The sequence below is a fragment of the Diadema antillarum genome, unplaced genomic scaffold (assembly GCF_040938485.1).
Source record: "Diadema antillarum isolate AM-2024a unplaced genomic scaffold, OU_Dant_1.0 seq00000955_RagTag, whole genome shotgun sequence".
Taxonomy (NCBI): domain Eukaryota; kingdom Metazoa; phylum Echinodermata; class Echinoidea; order Diadematoida; family Diadematidae; genus Diadema; species Diadema antillarum.
Window position 1 is genome coordinate 473,230 of NW_027271803.1, and position 18,860 is coordinate 492,089.

Consider the following 18,860-nt stretch of genomic DNA (forward strand, 5'->3'; position numbering starts at 1 on the left):
CAACACAGCTATTCCTCCTCCTCGTTTGCCAACTCTGGGAATGTGCTTAAATGTGAAGCCATGTGGTGTCAATTGACCAATCGGAGCAGCATCATTAGGCGTAAGCCATGTTTCACAAATTGCAACAATGTCTAATTCATGATCAAGAATATAATCTACAAATTCAGCGGTTTTGTTCTTCAGCGATCTGGCATTTAACATAGCAAATTTCAAATTCATACATGAAATATCAGAATTCACAAATTTTCTTTCGTGTAACAACTTCACAGTTTGATCCCTATTTTGTCTTTCTACCCTGTGAGTCTTTTTCACTCTGTTAATCTGTAGTGCTGTTATCGTTGCCATGTCACTTCATTAATCCTAAGGCACTTACAAGCAGGTGGAGTAAACATTGTAAGGGTTCAGCTGTAAAAGGTCCGAAATACTATATGCACGTCTTGTATTGTTATCAACAGCATGCTCTTTAGTAGCTGACACACTAAATGACGGACCTGGGTTGATTTCAACATCTCCACTGGTAAGCAGTGACATGGAGTTCCGATCTCTCCTTTCAAATATGTAATTGTTTACATCAATTTCAGAATTTGATATAAATTCGTGTAACCATGTTTCGGACATGCAGAATAATACACTGCTAATATTTAAATGGGCGAGTTTCAAACCATTTCCTTTAATCTCAGCAAATAATACATTAGATTGTATATCTTCACTAAAAATGGGTGATTTACCGTAGTCAGCAGGTTGATAGTCTCACAGAGTCATTCTCATTTTACAATGGTAAAAGGGTAATTCTCGAAAAATACAAATATCACAATCCAGTCATTATTGCTTTGGAATATTTCAAATGGAACACCGCATCTACATGACACCACTGTGTGCATTGCACTCTGCATTCTGGTTGTTTTTAACAGATGATTTGCAAATAATACATCGAAAACGAATTGACATAGTAATATATAGTCAAATGATACCTATACAATGATATATAATTAGCAAAGGCGCTCGATGTCACTCAGTGATCAGATGACGACATTCTTGTTTTCTCTCGCTGTCACTCCGAAGATCTTTCCGTCCTGGGACCAGGTCCACGCTATGCCTTTGCTCTTTCTGGCCGTGAACATGATTTCCTGACGCTTGTACGTAAGGTCTTCGTTGATGATGATTGAGGTTCCCTTCAGCTTCGATCTCGCCTGGTACACTTTTTGACGTGCGTTGTACGTGGAAAACTTGATGATGCTTTTCTCTTTCACCGCTCCGCTTGGTGTTATGTAACTCGGCATAATTCTGTGGCTGCGGTCGATGTCACCGGGGGAGAGGTTGATGCCCAGACGATCACGGACGATGTCGCTCACCAATGTGTCTGTGTTTTCTCCTTGATGCTCCTTTATGCCATGGAACCTCAAACAATTTCGGCGACTGTATTGCTATTGATCATCTATGTTTCTGTTGATGTCTGACAAGTCTATCCTGAGTTGACTCACTTGCTTTTCTAGCTCTCTCACTTTGCTGTCATTTTGCTGACAAAATGAAACGTAGCCGCACAAATTGTCGTCGGCCATGCACTATGAATTGTATGGTTTTGGTGGTTGCTCCGGTGTTATGCTTGGGTGAGGTGGGTATGACTGGTAAGTTATGCTTATGTGTGTGGGGGCTCCATGGTGTGTGTTGTCAGTATGTTGTGTATGATTGGTAGGTGCGGACCCTGAACGAGCTTTTGAATTGAATATCAATCAAACTGAGAAAGTCTTACCACATAAATCTTCAGCAGCAGCCAGGAGCAAAAGTCTACTGTGGCAATAAAAATGCCTTGAAAATGAGCACGTGTCCAGAGATCAAAGCGGCGATGATTTCAAGATAGTATGGGGTGTGTCAATTTCAGCGGTGAGGCGGGCTAGAGAGGAGAAAAGGCATACGAGGGAAGCACCCTCCCTAAATGCTATCTGTCTTTAATCATTTTTTTTTTCACTGCATTCATTTTCTTCCATCAGTCTTAACTTGAACTTCTATATGATTCATGGTCCCAGACTAAGTTCGCCATGCTTAATGCATGAGCGAATAATTTCGACACGTCGTAAATAATTTCGCAATCGCTGGTATCAGAAGAAACGAACTGCCATATGCACACCCCAAATACTGTACGTATTTATAAACAAACACTCAAACAAATCCTCACAATGCATATAAACCACCTCAACACACATTCCTCCATTATATGCAATAACACACACGAGAGCGCGCTCACGACGGACACTCAATTACCATGTGCGCGAGCACATTCACACTTCCTTGAAACCTCACCTTGACTTTTTCCATGGCTTGATTGCATGAATGTCATTATGTCAATTATGTTCTTGTATTCCAATGCCTTTTTCAAGCACGATATTACCCCAAAAATGGGTGGGCGACAAAGCCGGCAACGATGACGATATCTATTTAGCCCACGATATAATTAGCTACTATTTAAAATTGATTTCCTACTTTGTTTACAGTTGGATGCATCTCTATGTACTCATTGATGAACTCTCTTCAAGTGATATACGCTTTGGATTTGACGATTGTATTAAATCAGTCAGTTGTAAATAATCGATGACGAAAAAAAGGCGACGGTGGTTACGAAATCTATTCAACAAACTATGCTTTCCTATCACATCAGTCCTCAATGCGCCACACAAATTTTCTTTTTGCTTTTACCACATGCATTCATGTACATGAGGCAAATAAAGGATGACGAAAAAAAAAGCAGCAATAGTTGACGACACCAAATCAGCTTACAATGTGACAAATCAAGAACATTCTTTTATCGGCATAATGTGCTTTGGATTTGAGGGCTCAAATGCATTCAAATCGATAGACCCATTTCGTTTACAGTTGCATCCCATCTGAACGTGCTTTATAAAGAGATCTTGTTCAAGTGACATGTGCTTGGTATTACAGGTCTTAAATTCATTATATAGTTTTCAAATTAAAAAGGGATAACCATAAAAAGAAGGCGACAATTATAAATGGATGCACAGTTTCTCTTAGACTTGAATCTATGTCAGTCATTGCGTTATATCGAGACATTCTCTCAAAGAGAACTGTAAGCCCTCTACTTTAAATCATATATCACTTGAAGAAAATTCTTCATGAAGGGAATTAAGCTGATTGCAACTATAATCAGTGGTAAAAGGGGTATATAATTTTGATGGTTGATCTGAACATATCCTGCTATCAATCAGTTTCGTCACCTTTGCCGCCGTTTTATTCGTCACCTTACCGATTATGTGTTTCAGCGATTGAATACATAGCACATATCTCTGGCAGAGAATGTCTAGATATGACACAATGACTAGAATGAATTCAACTGTAAGAGAAATAGTACATCCATTTAATTGCATTTCGCTACCGTCGTCGCCTTCTTTTTTCCTTTCGTTTTTTTTTAACGATATTTGCAAACTATCTTATGCATTTGAGACATGAAATCCAAAGCATATATCACTTGAACAACATTGCTCAGGCTGCTGCGACTGTAAAGGAAATGGAAATGTAAAGGAAATTTGATTACATTTGAGCCCTCAAATCCAAAGCACAATATTCCGGGAGAAGAATGTTCTTTATTTGTCACGTTGAATGTTGTTAACCGATTTAGTGTCGTTTTACTATAGCTGCTTTTTTTTTCTTCATCCTCCTTTTGCCTCATGTACTCATGTACATGCATGTGGTAAAAACAAAAAGAGCCGGATCGGGGGCGACAATTTGTCACGTATGACTTTTCTGGGTATGACCGGTAAGTTATGCGGATATGCGTCGGGGGGGGGGGGGGGCTGAATAATATGATTAAGTTTTGTAGGTGCGTATTATGTGACTTGTGCATGCGTTTGCGCATTGCTCTGTGTGTGTGTATGTGTGTGTGTGTGTTTGAGTATGATAATACAATATGTGGAAACTGTGCATGTGAGGTGGTTGTATAGTGGTAGTGGTTTGTTTGTCTGTGTGTATACGTGTGCCTGCATGCGTACGTGTCCCTGTTTGTGTTTGTGTTTTGATGTTTTGATGTTTGTGCGAACGAACTTTTTGAGCAGCAGGCACTACTTACTGTGGCAATGAAAATGCCTTCAAACGTGTATGAGCACGTGTTTATAGAGTTCACAGTGGCGTTGATTTCAAAATAATATGGGTGTATCGATTTCAGCGGTGAGGCGGGCTAGGAGAGAGAGACCGAGAGAAAAGGCATACGAGGGAGGTACCCTCCCTAAATATTATCTGTCTTTGTTCCTTTTTTCACTGCAGTCATATTCTTCCATCAGTCTTAACTTGAACTTCCATATCACTATTCTTTGCCCCAGAATAAGTTTGGCACGCTTTATGCATGAACGAATAATTTCGACACGCCGTAAATAATTTCTCAATCGTTAGTTCATTTTTAGCACAAACGAACTGCCATATGCACACCGCAAGTACATGCGAACTTATAAACAAACACCAACAAACACCCAAATAAATCCTCATAATGCACATAAACCACCTCAACAATTTTTCTCCTTGATATTTATTAATTTCATTCAAATCATTCATAAATCAACAAAACACAAACAAATCCATTTGTCAATTTATACTCCAAAATAATCTCACTTCAACATAGATAACTCGATTATGAATCAATCTTACCAACAATTTCTTCAGAAGAAGGTTTTGACATGTACCAAACCTATATACCTTGAATGTATTGGATTATGTAACTCCTCACTTACAAGGACATATGCATAAAAAAACAAATGCATTCTACAAATCTAGAATGAAATCATTCCTTAAAAAAAATTCGACCAACCACTCCCCTCCCAACCGAAACAAATCTACATCTATCAGTCCAAGCAAGTACCCTGTGAAGGATAAACCTGAAATGCCCTCTCAGGGCTATTCAGCGGCATAAAGAAGCGTTGCGATCGTTATCTATATTCTTATTGCCGGTCGTTCCGATTGATGACTACAAATTCTGCGAATTTTGCAGGCTCGTGCGAGCGCTGCACGCTCGCCATGAGCTGGGTGGCCTTGTTCCAGAAAAACTGCACTCCCATAGAGATAACACGTAAACTGGTCAAATTTGACGAGGTTACTTTCAATCCATTTTTACGAGGTGATGCAGTCAGTCATCCAATCAAAATTTTGTAACACATTTGTGAAAAAACATTTAATAAGCTACAACAGACTGAAATTTGGGTGAAAATCGGCAAAGGATAAGTGAGATACGCTCGAGTGAACTTGAAATTTGATGACGTCATTTTGAAAATTTACTCTTTGTATCCTATTAAAAAATTTGATATCTTTTAATAATTTTTTCAGCATCGCCAACCCATGAAATGATATGTACAATCCATCAGCTTTCAGAATGTGTAAAGAAAATGAGGGGGGGGGGTCACTGTCCATCCTGACGAGTAAAATCGGATTTAAAATTGGCATAGTTGCACTGTATATTGCCATTGACGCGCGCGCGGAATTTCAACTTTGACGGGCCCGTTTGACGTCATATTGAGTCGGTTGACTTGAAACTTGATAGAAATATTCCGTGACATTTCAGACATCCGATCCATGTGAAAAAACGGGAAATTTTTTATTGCATATGAGCTGTGCGTGCGTATATGCGCGCGCGTACGCGTCCGTCCAATTTTTTCAATTTTTCAATAATGCTCTAATGGTCTTAAACGTGTGCAAAAAGAATATTGAGCTCGATTGGAGCATATGAATACTTCAACTCGCGCTTACGCGCACGTTTCAAGGGTAAATATGAAGGGAGAACATGAATAGAATGAGCTTGACTTTGAAGTATATGTGACGTAAATTTCATTGAAAAATTCCATTCCATAATGAGATATGAATGAGGATGTGTTTTCATATAATGACGTCACAGTGACGTCACGGTCGACTGATCACTATGATTTTATTAGGTTTGTCGTCTTTGGGACATGATACATACATGGTATAATTTTGAATTGATAGGAAGAGGACTTTCTGAGCTAACCTCTGCACAACTTTTGAGGAGAAAGAAGAAAAAGAAGAAGACTAGAGATAGTAATTTGTCAGCACTGACAATTAAAGGGTGTGTACAGTTCTGGTCGAGGTGAAGATTTAGCTTTTAACGTTTTGGAGATATTCAGAAACCACTCTATGAGATGTCAAAGAGCACGCGGTTCTAAGGGGTATTAAAAGTTTATTCGATGAAAGTCGGTTTTGAAATGGCTGAGATATCGAAAAACAAGGTGAAACAAAGAGATACTAATAAAGTTGGGGCATGTCGCCTTTTATTATTAGCACTTTTGGGATATCTCAGCCATTTAAAAACCAATTTTCATCAAATAAACGTTGAATTCTTCTTAGAATTACATGCTCTTTCATATTTCATAAGGAGGCTTTTCATTATTTCACTTAGGAATGTTCAAAACATGAATCCCTACCTCAACCAGTACTGTACAGTCCCTTTAAGGTGATCCGATCTTTTTGGAAATCAATGATTCGGGTCCTGATCGCAATAGGCATGACCATACAGGTTTCATCTGTGTTTAGAGACTTTGGCCGTGTGATGTTTGGATTCTCATTAAAAAAGGGAGTCATATCTACCATCTTTGGTACAAAAATTCCGTATACACTATAACGAAGATACAGAAAGAAGGACTTATGACCCACATTTCCACTCCCAAGATAGCATCTGAGGAAAAAGTGGTTATTTTGTGAAATGATTCTTGCGACATCGTCTATACGTGTGCAAAATATGGGAAAGATAGGACAATTATTCACCAAGATCTAAGATGAAACATTTATGACCTTTGACCCTAATTTACATACCAAGATGGTGTCCGATCAAGTAATTGTTATTTTATGAAATAATGTACGTGATATGAACTAAACAGGTGCAAAATATGGGGTGATAGCGGCTGTTTTTCTTGAGTTATTGCAAAGAAAGTTGCAGAAAGAAAGAAATATCTCAATACATCGAAGATAAGCTTTAATTTCAATCAAATTCTTTTAACGTGATCCCGACATTATATGAAAAAACGAAGGCACACATACAATAGCCCGAAGTGTCAGCTACAACATATCAAAATCTGAAACAAATTCAACGAAGGGTAAGTGAGCTAGACAAGATGGCATCTGAGCAAAAAGTGTTTAGTTTGTGAATGATTCTTGTAACATGGTCTTTGCGTGTGCAAAATATGGGAAAGATACGACATGTATTCTCCATGATACAGGATGAAACATTTATGACCTTTGACCCTACTTTACATACCCAAAATGGTGTCCGATCAAGTTGTTGCTATTTTATGAAATAATGTACGTGACATGAATTAAACATGTGCAAAATATGGGGGTGACAGAGGCTGTTTTTCTTGAGTTATTGCATAGAAAGTTGCAGAAAGAAAGAAATATCTCAGTACATCGAAGATAAGCTTTAATTTCAACCAAGTTTTTTGAGGTGATCCCGACATCGGTATGAAAAAACAAAGGGCACTCTGACGATAGCCTCAGCTACAACATATTAAAATCTGGGAGAAATTCAAAGGATAAGTGAGCTACTGCTCGAAAAAGATAGTCATGTCAATTCTCATTTCCAGAAAGCTGAACTCCCGTAGAAATAACACGTAAACTGGTCAAAATTTGACGAGATTACATTAAATCCATTTTTACGAGGTGATGCAGTCATCCAATCAAAATTTTGAAATACATATTATGAAAGATAAGCTACAACAGACTGAAATTTGAGTGAAAATCGGCAAAGGATAAGTGAGATACGCTCGAGTGAACTTGATATTTGATGACGTAATTTTGAAAATTTACTCTTTGTATCTCATTAAGAAATTTGATATCTTTTAATAATTTTTTCAGCATCGCCAACCCATGAAATGATATGTACAATTCATCAGCTTTCAGAATGTGTAAAAAAAATTCTTTTGCATATAGGCTGTGCGTGCGTATATATGTGCGCGCGTACGCGTCCGTCCAATTTGTTCAATTTTTCAAAAAATGCTCGAAATACTCTGAAGCGTGTGGAAAAAAAATTTGAGCTCGATTGGAGCTTGTCAAGATTTTAACGCGCGCGTACGCGCACGGTTTAAGTGTAAACTGAAATTTGAGAAAATGGGTAGAAAGCGCCTGACTTGAAATATATGTGACGTAAATTTCATTGAAAAATTTCATTCCATTAATGAGATTTGAATGAAAATGTGTTTTCATATAATGACATCATAGTGACGTCATGGTCGATAGATCACATTGATTTTATAAGATCTGTCGTCTTTGCGACATGATACATATTTGGTATAATTTTGAAATTGATAGGCAGGGGATTTTCTGAGCTAACCTCTGCACAACTTTTTTCCAGAAATGAAGAATCAGTACAGATACAGAAGGTGATCGGAAGGATACTCGGATCACCTAAGTAGACTTGTAATTTGTCAACACTGACAAATTAGATGATCCCATCTATTTAGAAATCAATGATTTGAGTCCTGATCGCAATAGGCATGACATACCGGTTTCCTCTGTGTTTCGGGGACATGTGAATTATGAAATAATGTACGTGACATTGAACTAAACATGTGCAAAATATGGGGGTAATAGGGGCTGTTTTTCTTGAGTTATTGCAAAGAAAGTTGCAGAAAGAAAGAAATATCTCAATACATTGAAGAAGATCAGCTTTAATTTCAACCAAGTTTTTTGACCTAATGCCGACGTTGTTTGAAAAAACTGAAGGGCACATAACGATAACCCAAAGTCTCAGCTACAACATATTAAAATTTTAAAGAAATTCACCAAAGGGTAAGTGAGCAAGTGCTTCAAAAAGATAGTCATGTCAATTTTCATTTCCAGAAAAACTGCACTCCCATAGAGATAACACGTAAACTGGTCAAATTTGACAAGATTACTTTCAATCCATTTTTACGAGATGATGCAGTCATCCATTTAAAATTTTGTAGCATATTTTTGAAAGACCACTAAATAAGCTACGTCGCACTGAAATCTGGGTGAAAATCTGCAAAGGATAAGTGAGATACGCTCTAATGAACTTTAAATTTGATGACGTCATCTTGAAAATTTACTTTTTTTATTTCATTAAGAAATTTGATATCTTTTAATCATTTTTTCAGCATCACCAACCCATGAAATGACATGTACAACTCATCAGTTTTCAGAATATGTAAAGAAAATAGGGGGTCACCGTCCATCCTGACGAGTAAAATCGGATTTAAAATTGGCGGTTTTTTGGCATGGTTGCACTGTATATCGCCATTGACGCGCGCGCGAAATTTCAACTTTGATGGGCCCGTATGACGTCATATTGAGTCGGATTGACTTGAAACTTGGTAGAAATATTCCTTGACACTTCAAACATCTGATCCGTGCGAAAAAACTGGAAATTTCTATTGCATATGAGCTGTGCATGCGTAAATAAGTGCGCGCGTACGCGTCCGTCCAATTTTGTCAATTTTTCCCAAAAATGCTCCAAATGGTCTGAAACGTGTGCAAAAAAAAATTTGAGCTCGATTGCAGGATATAAATATTTCAACGCGCGCCTACGCGCGCGTCTTAAGGATAGATATGAATTTTGAAAATATGAGTACAATTCGTTTTGACTTGGAATATATGTGACGTAAATTTCGTTGAAAAATTCCCTTCCACTAATGAGATATAAATGAGAATGTGTTTTCATATAATGACGTCATAGTGACGTCACGGTCGACTGATCACTATGATTTTATTAGATCTGTTGTACATATATGTTATACTTTTGAAATTGATAGCAAGAGGACTTTCTGAGCTAACCTCTGCACAACTTTTGAGGAGAAAGAAGAAGAAAAAGAAGAACAAAGAATCATTACAGATACAGAAGGTGATCCGAGAGGATACTCGGATCACCTAAAAACCAAAGAATCAGTACAGATACAGAAGGTGATCCGACAGGATAATCGGATCACCTAATAAACAAAATACACAGTCCCCCCACACTCACGTACGCACACAAGCACAAGCACCCACAGCAAAAACAACAAGGGTGTCAACAACATCAAAAGCAAAAACAAAACGAAAACTGGTATCATTCAGAAAGTGTTGAATTCGAGTATCCCATTGTAATATGTTATCAAGATACATCTGTGACTTGTATCTTGAGAAGAACGTATAACCATTTTTTCCTTTTTCAAATCATGTTCATAATGTATCAATTATTAAATCTGTCACAGTCACATCCAGTATCAAATCGTATCACTGTGACTGAGAAAACAGCCATCTGCAGTGTGGACATAATATTAATATGTACGCTACTATAATATGAGAGTAAGAACATCTTCTATAGACGATCAAACGCAATTTCAAATCCCAGTTTTGGCAACTGAATGGATTTCGTTTTCCTATACCTGCCCGTGGCCGGTACACGTGCCGAACTGTAAAGACGATGGTATCACACGTCTCCTCAACTGGAACTACAGCTGTATTTTCAGTTATGATTCTCTCACATTCCCAAGTAGATATAACACAAAATAACCTCCTTAGTCTTCAAAAAATGTTATCGATGCAGTCATGGCAGCGTATATTCCATAATTCGGGGAGGTGGAAAGAGAACATAATTATGCCTAGGTACTGCACAGGGATAAACTGTACCGTGCTAATGGTCTCACTGGCAGCTGACTGGTATCGAGGAAACCCGACTGAGGAAATAAGATAAAAACACAAAAACAACATCACTCCCCCCACCCCCACCGAAGAACCCCTGGATGGTATGACTTGTATGTGTTTCACAGTGATTTTCCACAGCAGACACTCTGCCGAGCGAGACTGCCAGAACGGTCAGGTTGATAAATCTTTTCAATGTCACAGCACTTTCCCAAGATCGACGCAGGGACGTGATAAATGCACATTTGATTTTTCTGATAAACTGCGTTGACACCATCTTTTAATGTCCCCTGAAGATCATAATATAAAGATGAAAGCATCGATTTGATCCTACACAATGTATTTCCAAAATTTACAGTTGTGATTACATGTACATTATTTGAAATGTGAAATGAGTGAGGTTCCTTCGTACAGCAGCGAACGTTAGCCCACGAAAGCGGCGACCAAGCAAGGCAAGGCGAGCCAAAGAGCAATACGATCACCATTCCACGTGGGCTAACTGCATGGAGGAACGCGGTGTGCGCGCCTTTTTCTCTGTTTCAGTAGCGATAGCCTGACAAATGCAGACCGAATTGAATATAAGTTTTCACATTTCATATAAGTGGACAAAATTTTCGAACACGTGCTATGACAGAGAGCGTGTGAATTTATCTCACCGCGGATTATCCTGCAAAAGGGTCTATACAAGGAAAGACTGATAATCTTTACTCCGAGGGAAAATGCGCACAATCCGCGATGAGCAAAATATACCGTGTGTGTTTAAAGGCACGCATGTCGAAGCGGTTTTGTCGGTTCCCTTTATCTTTACACGTGAAGGCGATTGGCTTGGCACTGAGCCAGGTTCGACGAGTTCGTTGGGTCCTCCCGTTTTATCCTCTATAGGGTATTTCGGCGTTATCCTTCACAGGGTATTTGCTTGGACTGTCTATCATGAATATTAAATCCTACCGATATCTGCCATACCATTTATAACAAACCTTCTTCAAATCAAATCCCCATCCACCCAACCCCCGATTAACCAACACTTAAATCATCCCACACCCACGTTCACCAACCCACATACACACACACACACCCATACACACACACACCCGAACCGATACTACCTTCCTTCCTGATGAAACGACTTCCTAATGTTGATACGTAAGACATAATGGACCGTATGCATAAAAGCACCACTCCGAAATCAAATACAAATCTGTCAAACAAACTCATCAAACTCAAAGCTGCTGATAAATAATCAAATATAACTTTAATGCCACCAACAGCTTACCCCTCCCCACGCGCAGCCAAAACACATAATAGACACATTCTTCCATAATATACAATAACACACACACACACACACAATACACACACACACGCACAAACAGTCAGTCAATTATCATTTCGCGCGCACATTACACACTTCCTTGAAACCTCACCGTGACTTTTCAGTTTTTACATTGCTTGTGTACATGGATGTAATTATATCGTGGGCTAAATCGATGTAGTCACCATTGCCTGCTTTGTCGCCCGCCCTCGAACCACATTTGTTGCGACACGGATTGTCGCCCCTACACGGATTGTCGCCTCCTACTCGGGGCGACAATCCGTGACGGGCGTTGGCGGCACGGATTGTCGCCCCCGTCACGGATTGTCGCCTGGCGACAATCCGTGTCGAGGGCTGGCGGCACGGATTGTCGCCCGCCCTCGAAGCACATTTTGCTGGGTAATATCGTTCTGGACATAATCATTGAAATACTAACATATAACGTACATGGCTACATCCATGCAAACATGCCATGTAAAAAGTCATGGTGAGGTTTCAAGGAAGTGTGTATGTGCGCGTGCACATGATAATTTAGTGTCCGTTTGTGCGTGTGTGTGTGTGTGTGTGTGTGTGTGTTGGAAGAATGTGTTTATTATGTCAGTTTTGGCGTATGTGTTTTTTAGCTACGCGTGGGGAGGGATACCTAGTAACCTGTTGCTGGCATAAACGTTGATATTGATTTTATCAGCAGTTTTGAATTTGATGAGTTTGTTTGGTAGATTTGTATATGAATTCGGAGTGGAGCTTGCGTGCGGGCGGATCTGCTTTTCTACATACGGTCCATTATGTCTTATTTATCAATATTGGGAAATCGTTTCATCAGGAAGGAATGTGGTATCGGTTCGGGTGTGCGTCGGTATGTGGGAAGGGGGTTACATTTCGTTATTGCAAAAGTTTGTTATTCTGAAGGCTCATTCGTCCGAAGGTTCATTCGTCCGAAGGCTCATTATTCCGAAGGTTCGTTATTCCGAATTTCATTTTTGGATCAACGAACCTCTAGGTATAGGGAATTGTGTGTTTCGGATAAATGAATCCTCGGAAAAAACGAAACTTCGGAATAACGTACCTTCGTGTGTGTGTGTGTGTGTGTGTGTGTGTGTGTGTGTGTATGTATGTATTTTTGTTGGTGAATGTGGGTGAGGGATGATTTAGGTTTTGTTTAATCAGGGGTTGGTGGGTTGGGGATTGGATTTGAAGAAGGATAGTTATAAATGGTATGACAGATGTTAGTAGGATTTAATATTTAGGATAGATGTAGGCCCTAGATTTGTTTCGGTTGGGGAGGGGAGGGGGTGGTCGGGTTTTTTTACGACTGATTTTATTCTAGATTTGTGTAATGTATTTGTGTGTTTTTTATGTATATGCCCTTGTAAGTAAGAAGGTGTTACATGATCCAAACCAATATATTCAAGGAATATAGGTTTGGTAGGGCCCTACATGTCAAAACTTTCTCGTGAAGAAATCATTAGTAGGGTTGGTCTATAATCGAGTTATCTATGTTGAAGTGAAATTATTGGTGGTATAAATAGGGACAAATGCATTTGTTTGTGTTTCGAGTTGCCATTTGTAACTTTTTTTGTTCATGTTACACCCAGAATGGGTCGATTTATGAATGATTTGAATGAAATCAATAAATATCAAGGAAAAAAATGTTGAGTTGGTTTATTTGCATTATGAGGATTTGTTTGAGTGTTTGTTGGTGTTTGTTTGTATTACGTATGCATTAGCGGTGCGCAATGGCAGTTCGTTTGTGCTAAAATCAACTAACGATTGACAAATTTTTTACGGCGTGTGGAAATTATTCGCTCATGCATAAAGCATGCCAAACCTATTCTGGGACAAAGAATAGTGGTATGGACGTTCTAGTTTATAAGACTGATGGAAGAAAATGACTGCAGTGAAAAAATGAACAAATAACATTTGGGGAGGGTACCTCCCTCGTATGTATTTTCTCTCGGTCTCTCGCCTAGCCCGCCTCACCGCTGATATTGGTTGACACACCCATACTATTTTTAGATCAACCGCGGCCGGTGTGAATTCTTTAAACACGTGCTCATACACTCTGAAGGCGTTTGTATTGCCACAGTAGCGCCACTATATTCCACATACACACGTAAGCATACAGGCACACGTATACACACAGACAAACAAACCACTACCTGCACTATACAACCACCACACATGCACAGTTTCTACATATTGTATTATTATACTCCAAACACACACACACAACAAATCATACACATCACATATCATGCAGCTCACAATACACACACACACACACACACGCACACGCTCACACACACACACACACACACACATACGCATAACTTACTAGTCATACCCATCCCACCAAAGTTTAACACCGGAGGAACCACCCCAACCCCGGGGCGACAATCCGTGAAGGGGCGACAATCCGTGTCGCAACAAATTTTTTGCCAACACGGATTGTCGCCTTCGAGGTCAAAAACTGGGAACTGCACAAGCGTCACGGATTGTCGCCCCGAGCAGGAGGCGACAATCCGTGTAGGGGCAACAATCCGGGTCGCAACAACATTTTTGGGGGTAATATCACGGTTCAGATAGCCATTGAAATACCAACTCATAATATACATGGTTGCATCAATGAAATCAAGCCATATAAAAGGTTAGGGTGAGGTTTTGAGGAAGTGTGAATGTGCGCGCGCATATGATAATTTAGTGTCCGTTTGTGCGTGTGTGTGTGTGTGTGTGTGTGTGTGTGTGTGTGTTGGAAGAATGTGTTTATTATGTCAGTTTTTTGCGTATGTGTTTTTTAGCTGCGCGTGGGGAGGGATACCTAGTAACCTGTTGCTGGCATAAACGTTGATATTGATTTTATCAGCAGTTTTGAACTTGATGAGTTTGTTTGGTAGATTTGTATATGAATTCGGAGTGGAGCTTGCGTGCGGGCGGATCTGCTTTTCTGCATACGGTCCATTATGTCTTATTTATCAACATTGGGAAATCGTTTCATCAGGAAGGAATGTGGTATCGGTTCGGGTGTGCGTCGGTATGTGGGAAGGGGGTTACATTTCGTTATTGCAAAAGTTTGTTATTCTGAAGGCTCATTCGTCCGAAGGTTCATTCGTCCGAAGGCTCATTATTCCGAAGGTTCGTTATTCCGAATTTCATTTTTGGATCAACGAACCTCTAGGTATAGGGAATTGTGTGTTTCGGATAAATGAATCCTCGGAAAAAACGAAACTTCGGAATAACGTACCTTCGTGTGTGTGTGTGTGTGTGTGTGTATGTATGTATTTGGGTTGGTGAATGTGGGTGTGGGATTATTTAGGTTTTGTTTAATCAGGGGTTGGTGGGTTGGGGATTGGATTTGAAGAAGGATAGTTATAAATGGTATGACAGATGTCAGTAGGATTTAATATTTAGGATAGATGTAGGCCCTAGATTTGTTTCGGTTGGGGAGGGGAGGGGGTGGTCGGGTTTTTTTACGACTGATTTTATTCTAGATTTGTGTAATGTATTTGTGTGTTTTTTATGTATATGCCCTTGTAAGTAAGAAGGTGTTACATGATCCAAACCAATATATTCAAGGAATATAGGTTTGGTAGGGCCCTACATGTCAAAACTTTCTCGTGAAGAAATCATTAGTAGGGTTGGTCTATAATCGAGTTATCTATGTTGAAGTAAGATTATTTGTGGTATAAATAAGGACAAATGGATTTGTTTGTGTTTCGAGTTCTCGATGAGGTTTTGAGGAAGTGTGAATGTGCGCGCGCATATGATAATTGAGTGTCGGTTCATGTTTGTCTGTAGTATAAAGCACATCGAGAAACATAAGTACTCAAAATCATATATCGATTGAAGGAAATTCTTCATGAAGAGCATTGAGCTCATTGCAACTGTAATGAAAATGGTAAAAGTGGTATATCAATTTGATGTTTGATCTGAATATCCCAGGGAAAAAAAAATAAATTTCGTCACCTTTACCGCTCTTTTTTCGTCACCTTGCCCAATATGTGTTTCAGCGATTGAATACAAAGCACATGTCTCTGTTAAACATAAAATTGACCCGATGGCTGGTCGGATGTCAGTACACATTGTTTTTCCTTTAATATTTTTCGTCACAAGCCAAAATCTAATCTAGATACATTCCGCCAGGTGAATTGTTTCAAGTCTTGACGCAGTGATCTCCAAACATCAATCAAAACATACATTTTCAATATCTTTTTAAGATTTACAGGTCTTCTCTGATATTTGTTCTTCGATCTTTGCACATCTTTGCTTATATTCAAAACACAATTCCAATCTCCTAAGATTAATTCGCAATTACATGTATAATGCCTACTTAATTCAGAGTTCAAAGAAACTGTCTCTGTATTGACTTTGCGTTGGCGCATACACATTGATTAACATTAGATTTGTTCAGGTTTGAGTTTCTTCAGTTTGTCTCCCTCTACAAATGAACATTTGTTAAGATCGCAACTGCTGATCTGTAAATTAACAAACATGTCGGAAATAAAGGAACCAGTGGGACTCGAACCTGTCATCTACTGCTTTCCGGGCAGCGACACTACCACTAGGCTGCCCCTGGTTGCCGGCAGTGACACGATGAACATAGAACAAATACCCAAGCTCCGAGATTCCGGAAGCAGTAGATGACAGGTTCGAGTAACACTGGTTCCTTTTTTCCGACATGTTTGTCAATTTACAGATCAGTAGTTGCGATCTTAACAAATGTTCATTTGTAGAGGGAGACAAAACTGAAGCAACTCAAACCTGAGCCTTCACCCCTCTGAATGATATCTTTCTTTCATGAGATTAGTTTCTTGAACTTTTGCTCTATTAGTAGTTGACTGTTCAAGGTACATTTTACTACAATATTTTGAGCATCAAGTCTATCATTAAATAAAATTGAAACTCCTCGTGAATGATTTGATCCGTGCGCAAAGAAGCACGGACCCCGCCATTCACTTCTGACAATTGATTCAAAATCACTGCACCAGTATATCTCTTGAAAAAATACAATATCTGCCTTCTGGTGCTTACACCAATGACAAACTTGACTTCTTTTTTCTTTATTTCTTAAACCTCTTGCATTTAAATGACAGTTCGCCATTTAGATAAAGGGTAAAGAGAACACAAGTATATTCTTTATCACTTCACTAATTTCTTCTTTGGCACTTTTTTCGAATATTTCTGCTTCCGTTTCGTTTGTTTCACTTTCCTTTCTTTTATTGCTCGTTTAGGTAGTTCCGTTGATTCAACGGAGAGTTCAGACAACGCTTCCACGCCGTCATCTTCGCTCGAAGCTTCCGAGTGTGTGCGAAAGTCGGTCATCTCCGACCGGTCTGCTGCGAGATCAGTGACAGGCTCTGCCTGCGTGGGAGTTGAAATTTCTCCGTTGGCTTTGTCAGCGGACTGCCGGGCTGTGATGCGTTGCGATCCCCGACTAGGTATTGCGTGATCTTGGGCAGAATGTGCGTCTGGTTGTCATGGAGTGATTGACGAGCACTCGCTGTTCTCGCTTGTCGACCTCATGTGATCAGCTGTTCGATCAGGTGCAATGGTGATGTAGCAGCAGAGGCTGATGCCGACGGGGAAGGCGATGGTGCTGGCATCGGTCCATGTTCGCTGGCGTCTCTGGTCGGTGAGGTGGCCGGGGTCTCGAAGGAGCATTCCTGTTGCAGGTGTCCGGGTTGTTTGCATCGTCGACAGACAATGGGGTTGCTGCATTGCGACCGGTGATGTCCTGCATTCAAACAACGTGAGCACATGAGCGTTGCCCTGGTGGTACGATTTGGCCATAGTGGTAGACTTTGGCTTTAAAAATACCAAAGTTCATGTCTCGAGGCAGGGGCTTCGATGATGCTGTATGTAGACTATCCGGTTGCCGGTCAGGCAGTCAGTGAGCAGACCATCTACACGGAGACGTTCACGGATGGGGGCACCGAGGACCTTGTGTTTGCATTTTTCCAGTTCATCGGTGATGACAGTATCGAGAACTGAAAGTAGTATGTCTCTGATGAGGAGACGTAGACTGTTCTCCTTCCCAGCTGTGATGAAAGGGTTTTGGTCATACACTGTGACATTGGCATTTCTGATGTTCAAGCCATTTGTTATCAGTTTCATTCTTGACTCCCGATTTTCCACGTACAGCCTCCATAGATCACGAATTCTCTGTATCCCATTAATTTCTCGTCCTTGCACACTACGGATGAGGCATTTGTACATGTCCTCGTTTGACATTCCCTTCTCATTCACTGATGGTATGTTTTTATTTTTCAGGAAGACTGTCTTACCTCCAAGCTGTTCCTCAGGTTTCGCAGAAGGGAAAGCATGGGCTGCTTTCTCAGCGTATGACGTGTCACTGCGTGCCGCCATTTTCAAAGCCAGGATCCGTGTGCTGCAGTTCAAATCAAATCCTGTTATTTTCTATTTCAGAGTTGTCATCCACCTTTCCAGTAAGCACAAAGGTATTCACAAGTGTTCCAATATAATCTTGAGTCACAAATTTCTTTTCAAAACAGTTTCTATAATTGCAGATTTAGAGGTTTCCACCGCAGAGAAAAATCATCGTAACAATTACAGAGTCGGTGAAGAGCGCCCTCAGATTTAGCCCACGATATGATTAGATTGTACATAAAGTTGATTTCATACTTTGTTTACAGTTGGATGCATCTCAGTGTACAAAGTGATGAACTCTCTTCAATTGATATACGGCTTTGGATTTGACGATTTTATTGCATCAGTTAGTTGTAGATAATGGGTGACAAAAAAGGCGACGGTGGTTACGGAATCTATCCTGCAAATTATATGCTTACCTATTACATCAATCCTTTTCTCAATGCGCCACTCTAAGACTGTTTTTGTTTTTGCCACATGCTTTCATGTACATGAGGCAAGTAAAGGATGACGAAAAAAAAAAAGC

General features: G+C 39.8%; 1 pseudogene; it reads right to left on the reverse strand.

Moving 5' to 3' along the window:
- Positions 1 to 17,086: 17,086 nt before the first annotated feature.
- LOC139741819 (uncharacterized) lies at positions 17,087 to 18,313 on the reverse strand (annotated as a pseudogene).
- Between the last annotated feature and the right edge of the window lie 547 nt (positions 18,314 to 18,860).